The sequence below is a fragment of the Quercus robur genome, chromosome 11 (assembly GCF_932294415.1).
Source record: "Quercus robur chromosome 11, dhQueRobu3.1, whole genome shotgun sequence".
Classification (NCBI taxonomy): domain Eukaryota; kingdom Viridiplantae; phylum Streptophyta; class Magnoliopsida; order Fagales; family Fagaceae; genus Quercus; species Quercus robur.
Genome location: NC_065544.1, coordinates 51,002,850 through 51,025,397, shown reverse-complemented (window position 1 = coordinate 51,025,397; position 22,548 = coordinate 51,002,850). Strand labels below are relative to the sequence as shown.

The 22,548-nt window shown below is 34.5% G+C and overlaps 1 pseudogene; it reads right to left on the bottom strand.

Annotated features, from left to right (window-relative positions):
• The window catches only part of LOC126707619 (probable 26S proteasome non-ATPase regulatory subunit 3), a 153,546-nt pseudogene that overhangs the window by 38,893 nt on the left and 92,105 nt on the right, over nucleotides 1-22,548 (bottom strand).

The window sequence follows — 22,548 nt, the reverse complement described above, 5'->3', positions numbered from 1 at the left end:
GTGGTGATCGAGGAATCCCAGGTTTTTGAAACACACCTGAATCTTAGAACTGATTCTACAGGTAACCTTACCAGGATGTTGAGTACGACGTCGTGTGGGAGATGGTCCTTCTTTTGTAGGAGGATCCCACGAGGATGAGGAGGTCCCCTTGTTTGAGACATTGTTTGTTCGGCGGAAAGAGTAATAAGACCACCGACGATTGGAGTAAAGTCGTCGTCGTTGTTGTTGTTTAGAGAGAACTAAAAAGGTTGGGAATTTGGATAGTGATGAGAGAGAACTAAAAGCTGCGGCAGTACAAGCATGATACTCTTATTTTTATTTTATTTATTTTAGAATTAGTATTTTAATGTTTAAAAATAGGATAAAGATAAGGTTTTAATGTTTAAAAGTGAGATAGAAATAATATTTTAATTTCTAGGATTTTTTAGGTGAGAATTCATAAGATTTTGAAATTTTGAATTTAAAATAAAAAGAATAAATTTGGTCGGAGGAGAAAAGGAAAAACCTTAGGATCTTTCTCTATGTAAGAGTTGATAAGATTTTGAAATTTGAATTTAAAATAAAAATGATAAATCAGATTGGAGGAGAAAAAGAAAAACCTTAGGATCTTTCTCTATGTGAGAGTTGATAAGATTTTGAAATTCTGAATTTAAAATAAAAAGGATAAATCAAACGGAGGAGAAAAGGAAAAACCTAAAACTTAAGAACTTTTTTAAAAATAGTAAATTATTCTTTTAATTAGTTTGTGTTTTTAAATTTAAGGGAAAATTACATTTTATCCACCGATAGTTTGCCCAAAAAATACTTTGTTTACATGTAGTCTCGAAATGGAATTGGCACTTTACCCATGTTAGGTTCGTTTCGTTTGTTTTTCGTTACCCAGTTTTATTAAAAATATGGGTAAATTTGTATTTTTGTTAGTCTTTTATATTTCTCTCTTCTCAAAACATAAAAAACTAAAAAAATCAAAGGAAAAGAATATCTAAAAGCTAGGTTTTGCAAAAATTAAAACCTAACTTTTACATCTTCTTTTCATATGTCAACTTTTAAATCTTCTATTTTAACACATTTAAAATTGAAATTACGCGAGAGAATGGAAAAAATTCAATTAAGTTCACCAGGTCTTATACTCTAAGAAGCACCACGGCCTAAGCTAAATTCACAGACAGAAAACACATAATTTAGTTGATATTCGTGAAGCATATCTTGCAATATGTAAAAACAAATATCCTTAAAATAGTGGAAGACTTCCCATTGAGCAAAAGAACCTAAATGGAAACGTTTATTATTACTCATAAAGTCAACAGATGGCTTGGACTAATGCAATCACTAAGAGCATCCACAGTAGTGGAGCTAAAAATTTAGCTTTTTAGCTCCACCAAAAGTTACTTTATCTATTTTATCTACACACATACTGCAGCAGTGGATCTATTTTAGCTTTCAACATAATAAAATAATATAAACATCACAATAAAATAATATAACTACTACAATAAAATAATCCATCTCACTACAATAAAATAATCCATCTCACTACAATAAAATAATATATTCACAACACACAATTATCACAGCCACACACTCCACCAGCAACAACCTTCATGTGACAACCACAACCACGGCAACAACCTTCATGTGACCACCACCAACACAGCCACAACCATAACCCAACACAGCCCACGGCAAGGAAAAAAAAAAAAATCAAACCACCACCAACACAGCCACAACCACCAACACAGCCCACGGCAACCATAACCACAGCTACCAAACCACTACCAACACAGCCACCAAACCGCCATTTCAACCACAATCCACAATCACAACCAAACCCACCAAAAAAAAAAAAAAAAAAAAAAAGACCAAACACTCAAAAACCCACAAACCCAGAATTCTCGCCGTCGCTGATCATGGGTCCGGGTCCGTGGCGCGCTTGAGTTTGATGGGTCCGTGAACCCACAAACCCATGAACCCAAAGATATTGACCGAGCTTAGAACTTCGATGGGTCCGTGGCGAGCTTAGAACTTCGATGAGTTCGATGAAGGCGAGATGGGTCAGCGGCGTGGGACGACAACTGGGCGACAACGATGAAGATTGATGGTGAAGATCGGCGACGATGAAGATCGATGATGAAGATCGGCGACGATGAAGATTGGCGACGGCGAAGCAGAGAGTAGACGAGGGAGAGAAAAAAAAAATGAGAAGGAAAGAGGAAGAAAGAAGAGAAGCCGGAGAGAGAGAGAGAAAAGAAAGAAAAAGGAAAAAATATTTTTTTAATAACAGAAGAGAGAGAAATTTAATAAAATAATATTTTTTTTCTTTTAGATGTTATGAACAGTGCACATCTATTTATAGATGTGCACTGTAGCAATGGAGCTAAATTTTTTAGATTTAGCTCCACTGTAGCAGCAAGGTTTTTGTGTTTGTGGAGTTAAATTTTAGCATTATAGCATTATAGCTACATTGCTGCAAATGCTCTAAGGACAGCTTCTTAATCAATTGCCATACTTTTCGTCAGAATAACATATAAGGACAATTTAACACAGTCATCATACTTTGAACCATCTTCTAATACAAAGGTTCTACAATTTACCAAATGCAGTCTGAGCGCTTAACTCCCGGTAGAATCTGCTTGCTTTAACAGCAGCAGTTGCGAAAACTTTCATGTCAGCGGGTCGCACGCATAATTTCAATTTTTAATGTGTTAAAATAGAAGATCTAAAAGTTGAAACATGAATCTCAGCAAAAAGAAAAAAAAAAAAAAAGATACATGAAAAGAAAATGTAAAAGTTCAATTTTAATTTTTACAAAACCGAACTTTTAGATCTTTTTTTCCCTTAATTTTTTATATAAAAGTGTAACAAAAATACAAATTTATTCTTGTTTTTAACGGTAGTGGGTAATGGGGAACAAACAGAGCTAACCTCAGGTGGGTAAAATATCAATTTTTAAAACCACAAATAAATGAAGTGTTTTTCAGGCAAACAACAAGTAGACAAAATGTAATTTCTCCTAAATTTAAAATTACTTAACTAAAAGATAGGATTATTTTAGAGTGTTTAAGATTTTTTATGAAAATATTTTAGTACGCAACCCCAACAAAAAATCATATTATTAAAACTAGGAACTATAATTCAACTAGGCCCTCATATTTTCCATTAGAGAAGGCCCAATAAGTATAATGTATGTCTGTCAAGTCTCACTCAATAATGTATTCAGCCCCTAAAAATATGGCCCAACTTAAACTACAGACTCCCAAAAGAACTCCTGCGCTTACCCCAAGACTTGCATTGATCCCCTCTGCTTCATATCAGTTTGCAATTCATGGTGATCCTTGGCTGTTCCACGTAGACCTTTTCTCTTAAGAATCCCCACATATAATTCTTTTTGTATTGTTTTTTATAGAATCATCAAAAGTACTTATTTATTTATTTAACATCATCCAAAGTACATCAGGTAATATCATAGTAATATAAAAGACTAGTCTCATCACATACGCTCGTGTGCAATTTTTTCTTGAATTAGTGTTATAATTTTTCATTTATTTCTATTTGAGATTTACATTTATTTTTCCACAAAAATTGCATGTTTAGAACCATTAATATGGCCAAAAGTATCATAAGGCTAGCTCTAAAAAATGAAAATCAAAATAGCATTGAAATATATTTAGTTATTATTATTAGGGTAAATTACCAAGTTAGTCCCTATCATTTAGGTCATCTCTCAATTTGGTCAATAACCTTTTAATTGTGTCAAATTAATTCCTAATATCTTGGTATTGTGTTAAAATGGTCCCAACCATTAAGTAATAGATAGAAAATGCTACATGGTTAATAGTCAAAATAAAATATTATTTTCATTCCATGTGTACTGTCACATCAACGTTAAAAAGAAATTAAAAAAAAAAAGAAAATCCTTAACGGTGTTCTTAGTGACCCCATCACCCACACCTCTGAAATCCATGAGATCAAACGCCATAAGCCTCAGCCCCGGCATAGGCTTTCCTTGATTAACACCATGACCGAATACTAAAAACCCATCAAAGATATTCCTTTGCCGAATGAAATCGAAGCGCACGCAATGATTCACAGCACAATGAACAATGTTCTATGTGATGAAAACAATGCTACCAGTTCCTCTAGTGATGTAACAGGTTTGATAATTTTCTTTGATTTTCATTTTATGATCATGGCTACTGCCTGGTGCCTTGTGTAATGGCAGGTCAGTTTGGTTTTAAGGGAAACAGTGAGAATGGGAGAGTCAGAGAGAGACAATACAATTATACAAACTTTCCGACGAAAATGTATGGAAGCATCTGGAGCATCTGAAGCATCACCTAAAAATTTCTCTTTTTTTTTTCTTTGTATAATCATTCCAATTTTTAAAGATCCATGTTTGTACTTGTTTTATTTGGATTTTAATATTGTTTGCTAGTTTGGGTCTAGTTTTATAGTATTGATCTTTTTTAGGGAATCTTTTACAATATTGATCTCAAGTGGGTATTCGATTCTGAGGTAATTGTACTTGTTTCCTTAGCTTATTTTCTTCTTAAAAGAATCTTACAAAAAACTTTTATTTTAGTCCAATTTGTATTCAGTTGGTGGGCCTATCTGAAGAAGCTTAAAGAGTTCCTGTCATGGAGTTAAAGGATAGAGAGAAATCAAGAGAGAGACGGGGACACAGAGAGCGTTATAGTAAATTAGAAAATGTTGATATTTATAATTAATGTCACGTGGCAGCTTATGTGGAAGTTATGTAGTGTAAAAAATAATATTTTATTTTGACTGTTAGTCATGCTAACATTTTATATCTATCACTTAACAGCCAAGACCATTTTGACACAATATTAAAAGGTTAGGGACCAAACTGGCACAATTAAAAAGTTAGAAACCAAATTGAGATATAACATAAAGGGATAGGGACTGACTTTGTAATTTACCATTATTATTATTTTTTGATGTGATGTGCGGCTTTTTGTTTTTTTTTTTAGAAGGTGGGATGGTTTTTTTAGGAGAAGGTGGGGATTGTGGAGAGTTTTTATTTTTTCACTTTTTTGTTTTTAATTTTTATCAATTTACGGTTTTAACCCTATTTCTTAGAGATATATAGAGATTTACACATTTTGAAGGGGTAGGGGAATTAGATTTACGAAGAAAATTAACAGATCCTTGAGTTAAATGAGAATCATGGCTCATTTGTAGAGTAGATGTCTCTAGTCTCTGATACCATTCATTAGTTTGCATTATCTACCGTAGCACAAATCGAGCAATCTCAGATTGCCTTTGATACAATACTCTTAACATCAGCAACATGGTTTTGCTGTCTTAGGCTCTCAGCTTCTTTGCAACATCAGCTAAAGAGATGCAAGAATAAGATAAATTGATGTTGCATAGCCCAGTCCTTATGACATTTTGTTGTAGCCTAACAATCAAATTATGGGCCCACTTTGAATTGAAAGTACCTGAAAACGTCTTAGCAACATGCCTGAGGAGCTCCAGATCACCAATTTGTACCACCTAAACTTGATAAATATACATCATCTTTGTTAATATCATATCAACAGGAAAAGCGCATGAACCTAACTGGAGAGTTGAACCCTGAAAGGTCATATTTCAGGCCTAACAAAGTTAACTGCTAGGTGTCATGCTAGTAATTAGTAAAGTAAATTAACAAGTGAAAAAATTGTAATCTCAGTTTAGCCTCATTCTGCATGGCATGTGATCTATAATTATAATATATCTTGCTTTCTTAACTAAGAACATAAAAGAGTATCCTCAAAATATATATATTTTTCTTTTTCTTAAGGTGTTTCTTTTAAAGCTAAGAAAAGTCAATCATAAAATTACAATTTCTTTAACCCTATTCTCTACTGTGCTATCAATGGGTATTGATTAAAAAACCTATGCTATTAAAGGGTTGGGATCTGAGTTTGATTTTGAATCAGATAAACATTATCATAAAAAATAATATCTGATGATTTGAATTCAAATGCTCCCTTCTGTCCCATATTAGTCTTCCATCTTCATAAACTCAACTTTTAAGGTATCATCATTTATTGTCTTATGTATCTCACATCAAAGCATAAATTTTAAAAAATAATCCTAAAAACATTTTGAACTTTCCAAAAAGACAAAGCCTTCGTAGGTAAATTTGAAAAGCTATATTATTTTATAAACTCATTTTAGAATGTGTACATCTTTTGTGGGGCATCTCCCAAAGAAAAGATGGACAAGTTGAAGGGAGTATAATTTTAAGATTTACATGTACTCAGATTCAATACAAACTAAGATGGACAAGAATATATATATATATATATATATATCGAAAAGCTGAAATAGTATTTATGGTCTGTTTGGATTGAGAGGGAGTAGAGTAGAGTAGAGTCGATTTGGACAAAAATTAGTCTATTTTCAGCAAACTCTACTCTACTCTCCTCCTCTCCTCCACTCCCCCTCCTTCCCTCCTTAATCCAAATGGGCCCTTATTATTGCTACATTCCAGTTCAGCCACATCAGTGGTCATGGCATCTTTAAAAAAGAAGACATATTTTCTTAAAATATTATTATCTAAAGATGACTTTACACACTCTAAAATAATAATTAAATACATGTAACTTGCCAACTATAATAAAATATTAATATTTAAATATCTAAAGATGACTTTACACATTCTAAAATAATAATTAAATACATATAACTTCCCACAAAAGCACGAGTCGAGTTGATCTTATGGCTATGATGGAGATACAGTGGACGAGCTACAACCAGATGTGGCGGAGCCGACAACAATAACGCCTATTAGTAAGGTTTGGCAACCCCCACCACAATCAGTGTACAAACTGAACTTTGATGCAGCCATTTTTACTAATCTGAATTGCTCTAGATTTGGTGCAACTATTCGGAATGATAGAGGAGAGGTGATGGCTGCTATGTCGGTTAAAGGGCCACCTTTTTAACCAACAATGAGGAAGCCAAGGCATTAGCTTGCAGAAAGGCATTGGAATTATCCATTGATGCTAGCTTCTTGGAGTTGATCATTGAAGGTGACAACGCTAATGTTATGAGGGTTGTTTGTTCATTGCTTTCAAACCACTCTTTGTTGGGTCACATTATCAAAGATGTAAAATGTCTTATGAACGGTTTGCAATATGTATCCGTCAACAGTATTAGGAGGGAAGGAAATAAGGTAGCACATGTCCTCGCTAGAAATGTAAAGAATACTCTTGATGATATGTCTTGGTTGGAGGACTCTATACCACTAGTTGTGGATGCTTTGTATCAGGACCTTATTAATATTTATGAATGAAAGTATGATGGTTTGGCATTCAAAAAAAAAAAAAAAAAATTGTAGTCATAAATACGTTATATAAATAATAATAAGAAACCAAAATAAAAAAGTAGGAATTCTTCACCAGACATACCATCCTTTTTTTTGTTAACCTTTCTCGTAGGCATTTTATCAAACATGTGACATAGAACTACAAATGGAGGGATTATCTTCAGCATACCACTTTGTTGGTGGTAATTCATAGTAAAAGAGACATGATAGAAATAGAAATGCCACATAACACTCCAATATATTTAACATTATATATACACACACACTACTATTTAAGGGGCTTCCTCTATTTGGGATCCTCGTTTTTTTTTGGTTCAAAAATGTCTCTACACCTATATGTTTGAGTAGAGATAAAACTAAAGGACAATTTGGTAAAAATACAACTCTAACTTCCGCTAAAACATTGCCTAAAAAATAGAATCACCCTCCTGTTGATTATCAAATTGCTTTATCCACTTATAAATAGATTCTCAAAATAAAAATTATATATAAAAAATAATTACATAAGTTTTTTTTTTTTTGGCTATAAAATAGGACTACTAAGCCCAATATATTCACTTTTTTTCCCCCTTATCAAGACTTAAAAGTTTCTCTCTCATTTTTTTTTTGGTTTTCTTTCTTCTAAATTCTAATCTCTCTTTTTTTTTTTTTTTTTGGTTTTTGTTTTTACGTTTTCAATTCTCTTCTTTTAAAATTTTGAATTATTAAAAAAAGTGATTTTTAATGTACTCCTTTTTTTCTTTTTAATGATTTATTTATTTATGTTGGTGTTTGAATTGTTTTGTTTTCACATCTATTTGTAATGCCTTTTTTATTTATTTTAATGAATGTATTTTCTATGTCCAAAATAAAAACAATATGCATGTGGTTTAATTGGATAAAAGAGAGAAACGTCTCTCTGGGAGGAATGAATCTTTCCCTAATCAGGTATTGTTCGCTTTGGGAATGGGCCGAGGAGTCGACGTGTGATCACACACACTATAGTACACCCTTCCTTAGGCCAAGTGCTTATAAGGCAAGGGTGGGAGGTGTCTCTCCCCAATGTGGGATTGAACAAATTTGTGAGGGTGGCATTGGCTCCTCGGTCCATTCCCAAAGCGAACAATACCTGATTGGAGAAAGATTTGTTCTTCCCATAGTCTCAAATTGAGATGAATGGAAAATTATGACACGTTGGCCATCAAGGAATTCTTGATCAATGATTTAATACTTTTTTAAACACCTAACAGTATTAGTTGCCAACCTTCTTTTCTGAAGCCTGTCTTGTTTTCTTTATTGTTTTTTATGTGAACTTCCTCAATTCAACTGATCCAAATTTCCATATTGCTAAACTACATGGAAATGAAACTGAATTATGGGTGAGGATAGGAAAGCTCTCCTTGCTAAATATAATCATTTCAATTTTTAGCAGGTAGGTTTATTGGTTTATTTCATGGTTTTGAAAACCGGATTGAATTGGCTAGTTCAAACAAGAACTGAACCCTCAACCGGTCCAGTAAAAATCGTTGGTTCAACTGGTAAAAACCGAAAATTGAAACCTTTTCTAGTTTTTAACCTTCCAATTGGCTAAAATGGGCATTTGCCCATTTCGTCCAAAAGATGTAGCAAAATGCCCCTGTTCTGAAACTATTTAGCCATATGCCCCTATTTTAAACTTGATTTTCTAAAAATCGAGTTTTAATGAAAAACTCGATTTTTAGAAAATCGAGTTATAGGCAAAAAACTTATAAAAAAAAAATTACATGGAACTCGAGTTCCATGTAATATTTTGCAAGTAACTTGATTTTCATTAAATTGAGTTTTTCATTAAAACTCGATTTTTTAAAAATCGAGTTTCAAAACAAGGGCATTTTGCTAGATAGTTTCAGAACATGGGCATTTTGCTACTTGTTTTGGGCGAAAGGGGCAAATGCCATTTTGGCCCCTTCCAATTTCATTAAAAGTCACATTTAAGTTAGATGAGTATAAAATTCTAAAGACATAATAATGAGAAGATATAACATAGACAAATAAAAGACTAGTCTTGCTCTCGTAATAGCTAATTGGCTGATAAAATGGACAATGGACTAATAGGAAATCCTTGCTTTGGCCTAGATGCACTTTCATCATTTTTGCCCTATGTTAATTGTGGTAATTTACTTGATTATATTTATTTTCATTTTTTTTCTTGGGATTTTAATTTCCCCCCTTAAATGAATGTGCGTCTATACTTATGCATCAGTTCGTGCTTACATGGTCATTTTTTAGATCATTGAAAATGGTTTTCACATGGCCAACTGCAAACTATCCAGGCCATTCTCAATGTACCCTTTGTGTCTGCATGATAAGGTTCTTCAATTTCAGTTTGACTTGATTATTGCTATATGATTAAATAGAATTTTGGTTTAGTGATAAACGTGAAGAAAATATTCATTGTAGGTGGTTGGAGAGATTTTGGTTCATAATGGTTTGTTTGGGTGGTAGGTGGCTCTTTGGGGTAGTTTGTGGTGGCTTGGTGGTTTGGGTTGGTTGGTGCAACACATTGACAAGTTTTTTTTTGGCCAAAAATTGAGTAGGGGTAGGAGAGAGAAAAATAATATTGATATGGATAGAGAAAAAATATTGAGGCTGATGTAGGTGTAGCAACATATAAGTTTTTTGGGTTAGTTTTGCTAAAACTGTGTAGAGGCTAATGTGAACGCTTATCATATAATAAATGGCAATTTATGAGGAGAGAGAAAGGAAACGTTCATTAAACTCTTTAATAAGAGTGGAAAAACGGAAATTCAATAAATGAGCTCTTTAGTGAGTTCTCAAGAGTTTCCATATCAAAATTATTTTTTCACCTATTTATGAACACAAGGTATTTTCAATTAGTGGTGCCAATTACATATCTTTCATTCTACAACTAAAGACGGTTAACACTTGCTATCTGAAGAATTTCAAGACTAAGTGTTAATGGAAGGCTACAAACAATTTGTTGTGAAGGCTTTTATGATCGTAGCAATGGCATTATTTGCTTTTATTGGAAGCTCACAAGGGCAACCAATTTGTTGCTTTCGTGAAGCTTGTTGCTGCCAAACTTGTACTAAACCGCCGCACGTACACAATTGAAATTTGCAAAAACATATAAATTGTATGAGTGGAGTATGAATAACATATGAAATATATGAGTAAAATATTTTAACTTTTAGTTGATTTGCTACATTTTTTGTACGTTGCCCCTCTCTCTCTCTCTCTCTCTCTCCATATAGCATGGTACAAACATAAAATACCACAATAGCTACAATTCTTGACATGAAAAACTTCTCAAATGAGGAATTTTAGAGCTTCAACTTAGCAAAATTAACTATTGAGATTTAATGAAATCGCATTTTCTTTTGAAACATTAAATTTTTTTGTCAATATATGGACTTTAATTAGATCAATTGGAAGTTGTTATGGATGAAACACAGTGACGGAATTACACTATGGACAGGGAGCCATAGCTTTTGCTTAGACCAATGATTGTGTTTCTTCACAACTTTGTTCATACTAACAAAAAATGGTTCCAACTTTATATATTTGATAAATTGGGGAAAAAAAATAAAAGAAACTCCGTCGAACAAAAACAACAAAGGGTGCTCTATTCATATCTGATATTCATTTTCTTCTTTTAATTAGAATGCTAATCTCAATACTTATTATTTTAAAGCGCATATTTTCAATTCTATAATTTTAGATGATCTTAGATATCAATCATGAAAATTATATGTTTATAAAAGTCAGCCACAACTTTAAAACACCAACCTGGGTTTTGGATTTAATTATATATTATTTGAACTTGGGCTTACTTGGAGCTATATGTTATATGGAAAAACTGAATTGAACAACTTTGGTACTGGGAAGCTAGACTTACATTTGTCAATTCAAAGTCAAAGCCTTCTCAATGCCATTCTGCATAAAAACAGACCTCTTGGGAATTTCTCCCAGCAATAACCAAACAATGATTGCCCACTTTTTACATTGAACTCAAAAACCAGGTGCTGCAACAGGGGCTTTCCAAGCAGCATGCAGGAGGGATTCCTTTACATCTGCATACTCCAATTGTCCTGATCTTTTTAAGGGAAAGGTAGCAGCAGAACTGCAAGAGAGAACAGCCAGTTTCAGAATGTGCAATTTAGAAGTGAAACACTTTCAAATAGAAGCCACAATCACTGCTTTATCAGTGAGATTTGAAAATAAGAATCCCTTCCAGCCCCCCAGCTAATTAAAGAAAAGAAAAATATTTATTTTCTACAGCAATTGAATCTGGTCCATATATGTTTTGTTTGACATTAGCCAAATTTTCACCAAACCCATTTTCAAATTTTGCTCAAAGTTCACAAATCATTGTCAAATTTGATGCAAACATAGGTTACAATATATTTAGTAAAGACTAGATAGACATAGGTTAAAATATAATATCATAGTAATATATACTAGTCCCGTACTCTCGTCACATGCGCTTTGTGCATGCGATGAGTCAACGCGTGTGATGAGGCTTCTTTTTTTTGGATTAGAGTTATAATTTTTCACTTATTTCAATTTGAGATTTACATTTTTTTTCCCACAAAAATTGCACATTTAGAACCACTAAAATGGCCAAAAGTATCATAAGGCAAGCTCTAAAAAATGAAAATCAGAATAGCATTGAAATATATTTAATTATTACTATTATTTTTTTATGTGATATGTGGCGTTTTTTTTTTCTTTAATTTTTTTTACAGAACTTGGGATTGGTTTTTTTTTTTAATAGAAAACCGTATGGTGGTTTTTATTTTTATTTTAATAGAAGGTGGGGATTGTGACGAGTTTTTATTTTTTCACTTTTTTGTTATTAATTATGTTCAATTTCCGGTTTTAACCCTATTTCTTTTTCTTTTCTTTTTTTAAGAATAAGGATAAGTTAATTAAATTTGGGGTATTTTTGTAAGTCAAAAAGGCAATATCTAACTTTCTGAATTTTCTTAATATATAGAGAAATATAGAGATTAACACATTTTGAAGGGGGAGGGGAATTAAATTTACAAAGAAAATTAACAGATTCTTGAGTTAAATGCGAGCCGAGGCTCATTTGTAGAGTAGATGTCTCTAGTCTCTGATACCATCCATTAGTTTGCATTATCTATTGTAGCACAAATTGCACCATATCAAATTGCCTTTGATACAATACTATCAACATTAGCAACAAGGTTTTGCAGAGTGCAATCTTAGGCTTTCAGCTTCTTTGCAAACATCAACTAAAGGGATACAGGTGTTAAATATTAGTATTGATACACCATGTTGAATATGCTAGTATGGATGCGGAAGTGAAAGAATAAATTATAGAACACAATAACACACGATGGTTATGTGGTTCAGCCTAACGGCTTACATCCATGGAGGAAATCCTAAAAGGTTACATCAATAATATATTAAAGTGTAATACAAATCTTGTGTTACAATAAACCATAACATGTGTATATATAGTAGACTAAAACCTAGACTAATAGACTTTTAGTACACGCAGGGGACTTGGCTTGAACACAAAATAGAATTAGGCTTGGGCTTATACTAATGAGCTAATATATCTCTAACACTCCCTCTCAAACTCAAGATGGAAGCTTAATGAAACCTTGAGATTTGATAAGGTTGAGAAGATCCCTTGAATAAAGTTTGGCTTTATAATGGTGGTTTGAGAAAGGTAATGGTCTTGCAGTGTTGATACGACTTCTAATGATGGCATGACTATATCGGAGAGTTTTGACGGCAACAATGAGAAGTCAAAGAAGATGAACGCAACGAAGAAACATCGAGGAAGACAAAGATTGCTCTTAAATACACCGTAAGGACAGAAAACATAGCCATAGGAAGGTGGCTTTGATACCATGTTAAATATTAGCATTGATACACCATGTTGAATATGCTAGTATAGATGTGGAAATGAAAGCATAAAGTATAGAACACAAAAACACATGAGAGTTACGTGATTCAACCTAACGGCTTACATCCACGGAGGAAACTCTAAAGGACTACATCAATAATGTAAAGTTGTGATTTACAACTACGTTTTATGTTGGCTTTATTCCATGATAAAAAGTGTTGTAACTGCTTTAATTTTGTTCCTTATATTTTGTGGGATTTTATTGTATTGGGTTTAGTATTAAATTGGTGAAGACTTAAACCTAATTGAACATCAAGTGGATTTCGCGAGAAGCTAACCTGCGAAGTAGCCACGTGAGACTTCTGCATCTCACAGTGACTCTCAGTTTAGCACTCTCTCCCTAGATGAGAAACTTGATCGCATTGTATCCTCTGTTCACGAGTTGAATACAAAGATGTCTGGACTCACAGCTTCTCTACACCATCAAAGCACTCGATGGGATATGAAGTTTACTTCTCTTCAAACTCAATTGGATCAAATTCAGAGAAAGCTGGAAGAGGATGACTAGCCTATTCCATGACAAAGAGGGGGAGTGATAGGCATGATCAGAGGGGGAGGATATTACCTAAGGGGGAGTGTCATTACCTAAGGGGGAGTGTCTTTACTTTCTTCTTCAGTTTCAATTTTCTCTTTAAGTTGATATATTGTGCATTTGTAAGCTTTTAGGGTTAATGTTTTATGCATAGTTTGTAGGCTTTATGGTATGTACCTTGCTTAATGTAGCCTTTATGCTATGTTGAAATCAGTACTTTAATCTAAATGTTCTGCATTTTGGTTTATGTACTGTCACTCTTGTGCCCTTGTAGGATTGTTCCTAGATGCATATACCTTGTGTGTTATGCATTGGTTGAGTGTTGAGCATACAAGTGTCTTGCCTTGTGCTTGTTAACTTGTATGTCCTTGTGTTCATTCCAAGTGTGAATGAGCACTGTGATCACTACCTTGTGATGTTCACTTGGTTGATCAAGCCATGGTTTGTTTCTTAACTCCATCTTTGCTTGATCACATATTGCCTGTTTCATATGCATTTATAATTTTCTGCTTACAATGATCATGGTGTATTGTTGTGTTTCAGGAGTATTATGTTCATATGATTCAAGTGCTTCACAACTTCTAGAGTTAGGTGTGAGTGAGTTTTGTTCAACTGTTCCCAACTCACATGTTAAGTCTAGAGTCTGTTTTAGAGTTTTGTCACGGAATAGCCAAAGGGGGAGATTGTAAGGTTGAATTTATTCAACCATCTAATTGGCTTTATTCCGTGCCAAATTTGCTTGTAATTCAGCATTTAGTAACCTTGTATTTATGTGGGTTTGTTGTAAGGGTAGTGAGTGAGATAGAGTGAAGATTGCTCAAGAGTGTGCAAGAAAACAGAAACTCGCGGTTGGGACTCGCGGGTGACTCGCGGCTGCAAGCCGCCAGAAGCAGCACACGTGCCAAGCATGCTGGAAGATGAACAGTCATGCTAGCTGGAGCACTACAGGACAAAACAGGACAACTGGCCATACGGTTAACTCGCGACTGGATCTCGCGACTTAGTCAAGCTGCGAGGTCAAGCCGCGAGCCACCCCTGTTTTGTAAAACCTGACGTTTCACATTCCTCTCCCACTCCAGTATAAATACCCCTTTTACCCACGATTGAAAGAGGGCTTCCAGAGAGAATTTTGAGAGAGAAACCCTAAAGAAAAACAAGATTGTTTCACCCACAATCTATACCTTAGAGTCTCTTCAAATTCCTCTACTCTCTTCCTCTCCATTGTCAAATCCTTGAGAGACATTACACCAAACCTGGTTCTCACCATCATCATCACTGTGAGACAGTTGTTTGGATTTTTGGGAAGCAGTTAGGAAGGAATCAATCTTCATTGGTTGATGCTACGGTCTAGTAGCGGAATCCGGGAAGCTAGAAAAGAAAAAGGTTCGGCGCAACCTCGTTGGAGCAAGAAGCTTGGAGGGCTTAGGTGCACTGGGTAGATTAGGCTTGGAGGGTCTATTGCTGTCCTTGTATCCCAACTGTATTTTCTAGTGGATTGTTTACCGCTTGGAAGGCGGCGGAGAGGTTTTTCGCCGAGGACTTCGGTTTCCTCTTCGATAACACATCGCGTGTTGTCTTTGTGTTTGCGTCTTCCTTCCTCTCTATCTTTGCCTTTTTATTATCTGCTGTGGTTTTATTTTGTTATGGCTTAGATAGTCTTTAACCAATTTCGTATTATAGCATGTGTTAAGTTTCCGCACACTAGTTGTTTGACATATTGCTTGTATTGGTTAAGTTGTAATTTGGGGGTCTAAACATTCAAAGGTGTTTTGTACACGTTTTTGAACTTTCATGGTGGATGCAATTGGGCGTATTGCGAGATATGAAAAGCTAGACAATACACGGTTCCGAGAAGCCTCATTAGAGTAGGAGCTTGGAGGGCTTAGGCACATTGGGTAGATTACGCTTGGAGAGTCTCTTGCTATTCGTGTATCCCAACTTATTGTCTAATGATCGATTTACCGCTTGGAGGGCGGCGGAGAGGTTTTTCGCTGAGTTCTTCGATTTCCTCTTTGATAACATATCGCGGTATTATCTTGTGTTTGCATTCTCTCTTCCTTTACTCTTGTGCTTTACTTTTATTATTTGTTATTCATGTTTATGCACTAGAGTAGTTATCAGTTTATTGCGCTTCATTTACTCTTGTTCCACACTTAGATAAGTTAGAGTTAAAGCAATCTTGCTGTAATTTTAAATTGGGGGTCTAAACAAGCTCTTGTGTTATAACACAAATCCGAGCTTTCAAATAAGATATTAGAGTGTAGTACAAACCTTGTGTTACAATGAACCATAACATATCAATAATATATTCGAGTGTAATACAAATCTTATGTTACAATGAACCATAACATGTGTATATATAGTAGACTAAATCCTAGACTAATAAACTTCTAGTACAAGTAGGGGACTTGGCTTGCACACAAAGTAGAATAAGGTTTAAGCCTATGCTAATAGGCTAATGTATCTCTAAAAACAGGAATAAGACAAACTGATGTTGCATAGCCCAGTCCTTATGACATTTTGTTGTAGCCTAACAATCAAATTATGGGTCCACTTTGAATTGAAAGTACTTGAAAGCTTCTTAGCAACATGCCTAAGAAGCCCCAGATCGTCAATCCATACCACTTGAATCTAATAAAAATACATCATCTTTGTCAATATCATATCGACAGCAAAAGGTCATGAACCTAACTAGAGAGTTGAACCCTGAGAGGCCATATTTTAGGCCTAACAAGGTCAATTACCAAGTGTCATGCTAGTAATTATCAAAGTAAATTAACAAGTGAAAAAATTCTAATCTCAATTTAGCCTCATTCTACATGGCATGTGATCTACAATTATAATATATCTTACTTTCTTAACTAAGAACATAAAAGAGTATCCTTAGAATTTTTTTTTTCTTTTTCTTAAGGTGTTGCTTTTAAAGCTAAGAAAAGGTAATCATAAAATTACAATTTCTTTAACCCTGTTCTCTAGTGTGTTATCAATGGGTACTAATTAAAAAATAAATAAAATAAAAACCTATTCTGTTAAAGGGTTGGGATCTGAGTTTGATTTTAAATAAAATAGGCATTATCATAAAAAATAATATCTAATGATTTGAATTCAAATACTCCCTTCTGTCCCATATTAGTTTTCCATCTTCATACACTCAACTTTTAAGGTATCATCATTTGTTGTTTTCTGTATTTCACATCAAAGCATAAATTTTCAAAAATAATCCTAAAAACATTTTGAACTTTCCAAAAAGACAGAACCTTTGTAGGTAAATTTGAAAAGCTATATTATTTTATAAAATCATTTTAGAACGTGGACATCTTTTGTGGGACATCTCCCAAAGAAACGATGGACAAGTTGGAGGGAGTATAATTTTAATATTTAATTGTACTCAGATTCAATACAGACTAAGATAGACAAGAATCTATATATATATATATATATATATATAAAAGTTGAAATGTAATATTTATGGTCCATTTGGATTGGGGAAGAGAGAGGGGGAGTCGAGTAAAGTAGATTTGGACAAAAATTAATCTATTTTTAGCAAACTTTACTCTACTCTCTTCACTCCCCCTCCTTCCCCCTTCAATCCAAACAATCTCTTATTATTGCTACGCTCAAATTTAGTCACATCAGCGGTCATGCCATCTTTATAAAAAAAAAAAATGACATATTTTCTTAAACTATTAATATCTAAAGATGACTTTACACATTTTAAAATTATAATTAAATACATGTAACTTGCCAACTATAATAAAATATTAATATCTAAAGATGACTTTACACATTCTAAAATAATAATTAAATACATGTAATAGAAGCATGAGTAGGGTCGATCTTATGGCTAAGATGGTGATATAGTCGATGAGCAACCACCAGAGGTGGCGGAGCTGGCGGCAATAACTATGCTAGCTAGCGAAAATCCAAGGGAAAGCGTTACAGATGAATTTGGAAACGGCAGCATTCATGAGAGCATCCCAAAAGTTTAGCAGATTGCTTCTGAGAATCTCAAAAATAATTGTACATTCATGGGAAGCATTACACCTATTTCTATGGAGAACGCAGATATTGTTAATTCAAAAATAAGTGCTGAGGTGTGCCCTAACTTAACAGATGCTGCAGCAATACATGATATTGTTATCACTAAAATTATGTTTCACATATGTCACACTTTTTAGCAAGTGTTCTGAATATATATATATATAAAATGTAATATAAAATACTCTTGCACTGTAATTTATAATATATTGCATTGATTGTTGACACGTGATAGTTTATCATTCAATATCTCTCTCTTCCTTTTTGATAGGACGTATTTTACAACTATTATCATATTGCACAACACAATATGAATTGGATCTACAATTATTTTATTTTTATTTTTTTGTTTAAGCTTGGTGCTCCACAAACAAGTATGCTATTCTTCGAAGTTTTCTTTTGTTTGTTTCTCTTACTATTTTCTTGGCTGATTTGTTAAAATTTAGAGATTGTTTTAGACTTCATCTTGCTAGGTTCATTTTTCATGATCATTGGTTTATATGCTATGATTTGGGATAAAGCTGTAGACCTGGAATTAGAAGAAATCAAACCAAATATAGTTGTAGAGCTACTACAAGAATCTTTTAGAGAACAAGAGTTTTAAATGTATAAATATGTGAATAGCTCAACAAAATGAATTGGTTCCATGGTATTAAAAAACAAATATGAGCATGTATAAAAATTTTTATCATGAATAATTTGCTTTGTCCTACCCCTTTTGTGTTATTTATTGATTGACTAAGATTTACTACACATTCAGATTCCTCTGTTTTTTAGGTTTATTAAATTGTGGAGAAAAAATTCTTTAAAATAGTTGATTTCATATATGAGTTTAGTGAATATCAAAATATAAATTTTCATAGCTTGGTTTAATAAACAAAGTTTGTATAAATTGCTCATTAATTTCTCAAAAAATGAAAAATAATGTTAGCTTCCATATGAAATAATCAAGATTCATTTCATGTTCTAATTAGAATTATACATTCTCCAAAAAAAAAAAATTTATTGTGTTTGGTTTTGATGCATATTTCACTATATTATAACATGCTACAAAATATCTTGCCATATATAATAATTGAAAGCAAATTGAAACAGGTTTAATTGCAAGTATGATATATATATATATATATATATAGGACAAAATTTAGGTACAATACTTTAGGTGTTGTTCCTAATGTTCCCCACTTAAGATTGAGCCATGTGGTCACTTAACTAAAAAATCCACCTTCATCCTATGAGAAACAATCCACATGGCAGAATCTTATGAGAGGAACCTAAGGAACAACACCTAAGTATTGTACCTAAGTCTTGCCCATATATATGTATTGTGGGGGCCAGATAGTCACTAAAATTATTAAAGTCAAGTTAATTGGGCCTGTGGCCCATCCGAGGATGCAAATTTGTCCGAAGAGGCCCATGTCAGATTGTAAGGGTAGACAAACGAAAGATAGAGTGAATATCACGAAAGGCGAGTTCAATATTCGTCCGAGGACAAAATCCTTCTCGAAAGTATAAGTCCGAGGACGATTAAAATGTCACCTTGTTACAAACGTACTTCAGAGCTACGTCACCACCAAAGGTGGGATAAGGGACCAAGGGCAAGACAGAGAAGGCAAATAAATATATATAATAACGGCTGCCTCCGCATTAATTGCCTCTCAACCAACTCTCTGGCCGCATTAATGTGGAGGTGATGCCTGAACAATGATGAAGCAGCCTTACAGCTGCTAGTAGGAGGTTCCAGAAGGTGTTAGATGGGACAGAAAGAGATCTCCTAAACCGAACCTACACGTGTGTGGTGAAGATGGTATGAAGAGGGCAGTACATAACATGAAAAAACAGCATGCCGAAAGAGAGGGGAATAGAGAAAAAAGACAAAGAGAATACTCAGAAGAAAAAAAAAAGACTAAGAAACAATAGAACTTTACTTGTCTCAAAGAAGAAACCAATTGTGATACCGGTACTAATCCATCTATAAACGAGAGGTTGAACCGTTTTTCTTTTAAGAAAGTTAATCTAGTTCTTGAACACTTACGCTCTATAAATTTTATTATTTGGGCCTTTAACATGCAAATCCAATACACTAACTTGGGGTCGTTACAAATTAAGTCCTTACAATTGGCGTTGTCTGTGGGAAGAGCTTGTTTTAACTTGAAAGAACTCCAGAGCAACGTTTATGATGGAGGAAGCAGGTCCACATCACTACGCGGCGGGACCACATCAGGAAGATGCTAACCCGCACCAGGCAGAATCAAGGGGCTCCCAACATGGTGATCCCCATCGGAGTCCCGAACGGAGAGAAGGCTGTGAGGTGAGTGTGCGCACAACTCGTACCACTAAAAGTCACTCTCGTGGGAAGAGTCACGTCTCCCATGCAAAGCATGAAGGGAATTTGCAACGTGAGATTGCTGATTTGAAGAGAGAATTGCGTCATGCCCGGCGAGAACGCTCCTCACCTTACTCCGAACCATCATCCGAGGAGTCGGATGGAGCAAGTTATAGGCGGAGATCAAGAACCCCGCCAAGTGAGACTTTCTCCTATGAAGAGGAGCACGGCCATCGACGTAGGCCCAGAAGCTCGCCTAGCAGGGGCTTGGGTAACAGTGCCATGAACAAAGCATTGAGCCAAGTTTCCAAATCACCCGAGGAATATAGAAGATGCAGTTCTTCCTCGGCGATTCCACCAGCCCACGTTCTCCCTGTATGATGGCTGGACGGACCCAGTAGAACATGTAAGCTATTTTAGCCAGAAAATGGCTATCTATTCCAGGGATGAGGCCCTGATGTGCAAGGTTTTTCCATTAAGTTTGGGTCTGGTGGCGATGAGATGGTTCAATGGCTTAAGGGTTAATTCTATTGAGTCTTTCAAAAAATTGACCCGGGCTTTTGGTGCTCGCTTTATCACATGCAGTAGGGTTCCTCGGCCTTTGAGATCCTTGCTAACTATGTCTATGCGAGAGGGCGAGACACTCAAAACTTATTTGGATAGGTACTAGGAGATGTTTAATGAATTAGAAGGAGAGCACGACAATGTGGCCATAAGTACTTTCAAAGCTGGCCTCGTAGTCGATCATGATTTAAGGAAATCCCTGACGGGTAAACCCGTTACCAGCGTACACCAGTTGATGGACAGGATTGATAAGTACAAAAGAGTAGAAGAGGATCAACTTCAAGGAAAGGGAAAAGCTAAGGTAATCCCTCAGGAGAGGAGGGCTTTCAAATTTGATGCAAACATAGTTTACAATATATTTAGTAAAGACTAGATAGACATAGGTTAAAATGTAATATTATAGTAATATATACTAGCCTCATCACACGCATTCCGCACATGCGATGAGGCAGCGCATGTGATGAGGCTTTTTTTTTTTTGGGATTATAGTTATAATTTTTCACTTATTTCAATTTGAGATTTACATTTATTTTTCCACAAAAATTGCACGTTTAGAACCACTAATATGGCCAAAAGTATCATAAGGCTAGCTCTAAAAAATGAAAATCAGAATAGCATTAAAATATATTTAGTTTTTTTTTTTTTTAATTGTGATATGTGGCAATTTTATTTATTTATTTATTTTCAGAACTTGGGATAGGTTTTTTTTTTAATAGAAAACCGGACGGTAGTTTTTATTTTTATTTTAATAGAAGGTGGGGATTGTGAGGAGTTTTTATTTTTTCACTTTTTTGTTATTAATTTTTGTCAATTTATGGTTTTAACCTTTTTTTTTTTTTTTTTAAAGAATAAGGATAAGTTAATTAAATTTGGGGTATTTTTGTAAGTCAAAAAGGCAATATCTAACTTTCTGAATTTTCTTAATATATAGAGAAATATAGAGATTAACACATTTTGAAGGGGTAGGGGAATTAAGTTTTGGTATAAATCAAGAATAAAATTCACCTACATTACATCATTACTTTTCTGCCTACCTCAAAACAAAATGATACCAAAGGAAACAATATGATAATGGTCTCATTGGTATCACACTTTCATAAAAAAAATCCTATGATTATCACTAACGATTTCACTTCTTATCCAGATAGCTCCATTGCTCCATCAAGTAACACAAGGCTTTCCATGAAAGTAGTAGCTATATGTGGAGCATCTTGGAAACCAAGATCCTTCTCATGTAAAGTTTCAAGGTCAAGCGAAACAGTCACGTAGTACCTCCTTTCAGCGTTGGATGAAGGATTAACTCTCTTTGAAACTAGCAGTTCACCATGACTGGTGCAACCAAAGAAACTTACAGAGACAACATTTTCAAACCGGACAAAAAAAAGTTTGGTCCATGATTCATGTACACCATACTCCCCCATCACCCATATGAAGCATGAATGAGGTGTAAGCGACCTCATAAAGTCATTGTATTCATCCTTGTTGATGTGGTCGAATCTGAGGTGATCCAATGTAAAGGCCAGTTTCCCCTTGAACACCATCAGACAATTTGGTTTCGCCATTTGACATTGTGGTGTCAGTTGTTGTTGTACATCAGGGAGTGCTATCTCTTCAAATTTATCATTACTGACATCAAATGACAAAATCACATAATGACGTGCACCAACATATCCTAACCAATGCAAAGCCCCACTAACAAATGTAGCAGTCTGATCGCCGAAATGGAAGATTGCAACTTTGTTTGTCAATGAGATTCCAACCTTTTTCCAAGAGTTTGAGCTTAATGTGTAAACCTCAGCCTCAAGCTCAAAACAGAGGGATTCGGGTGA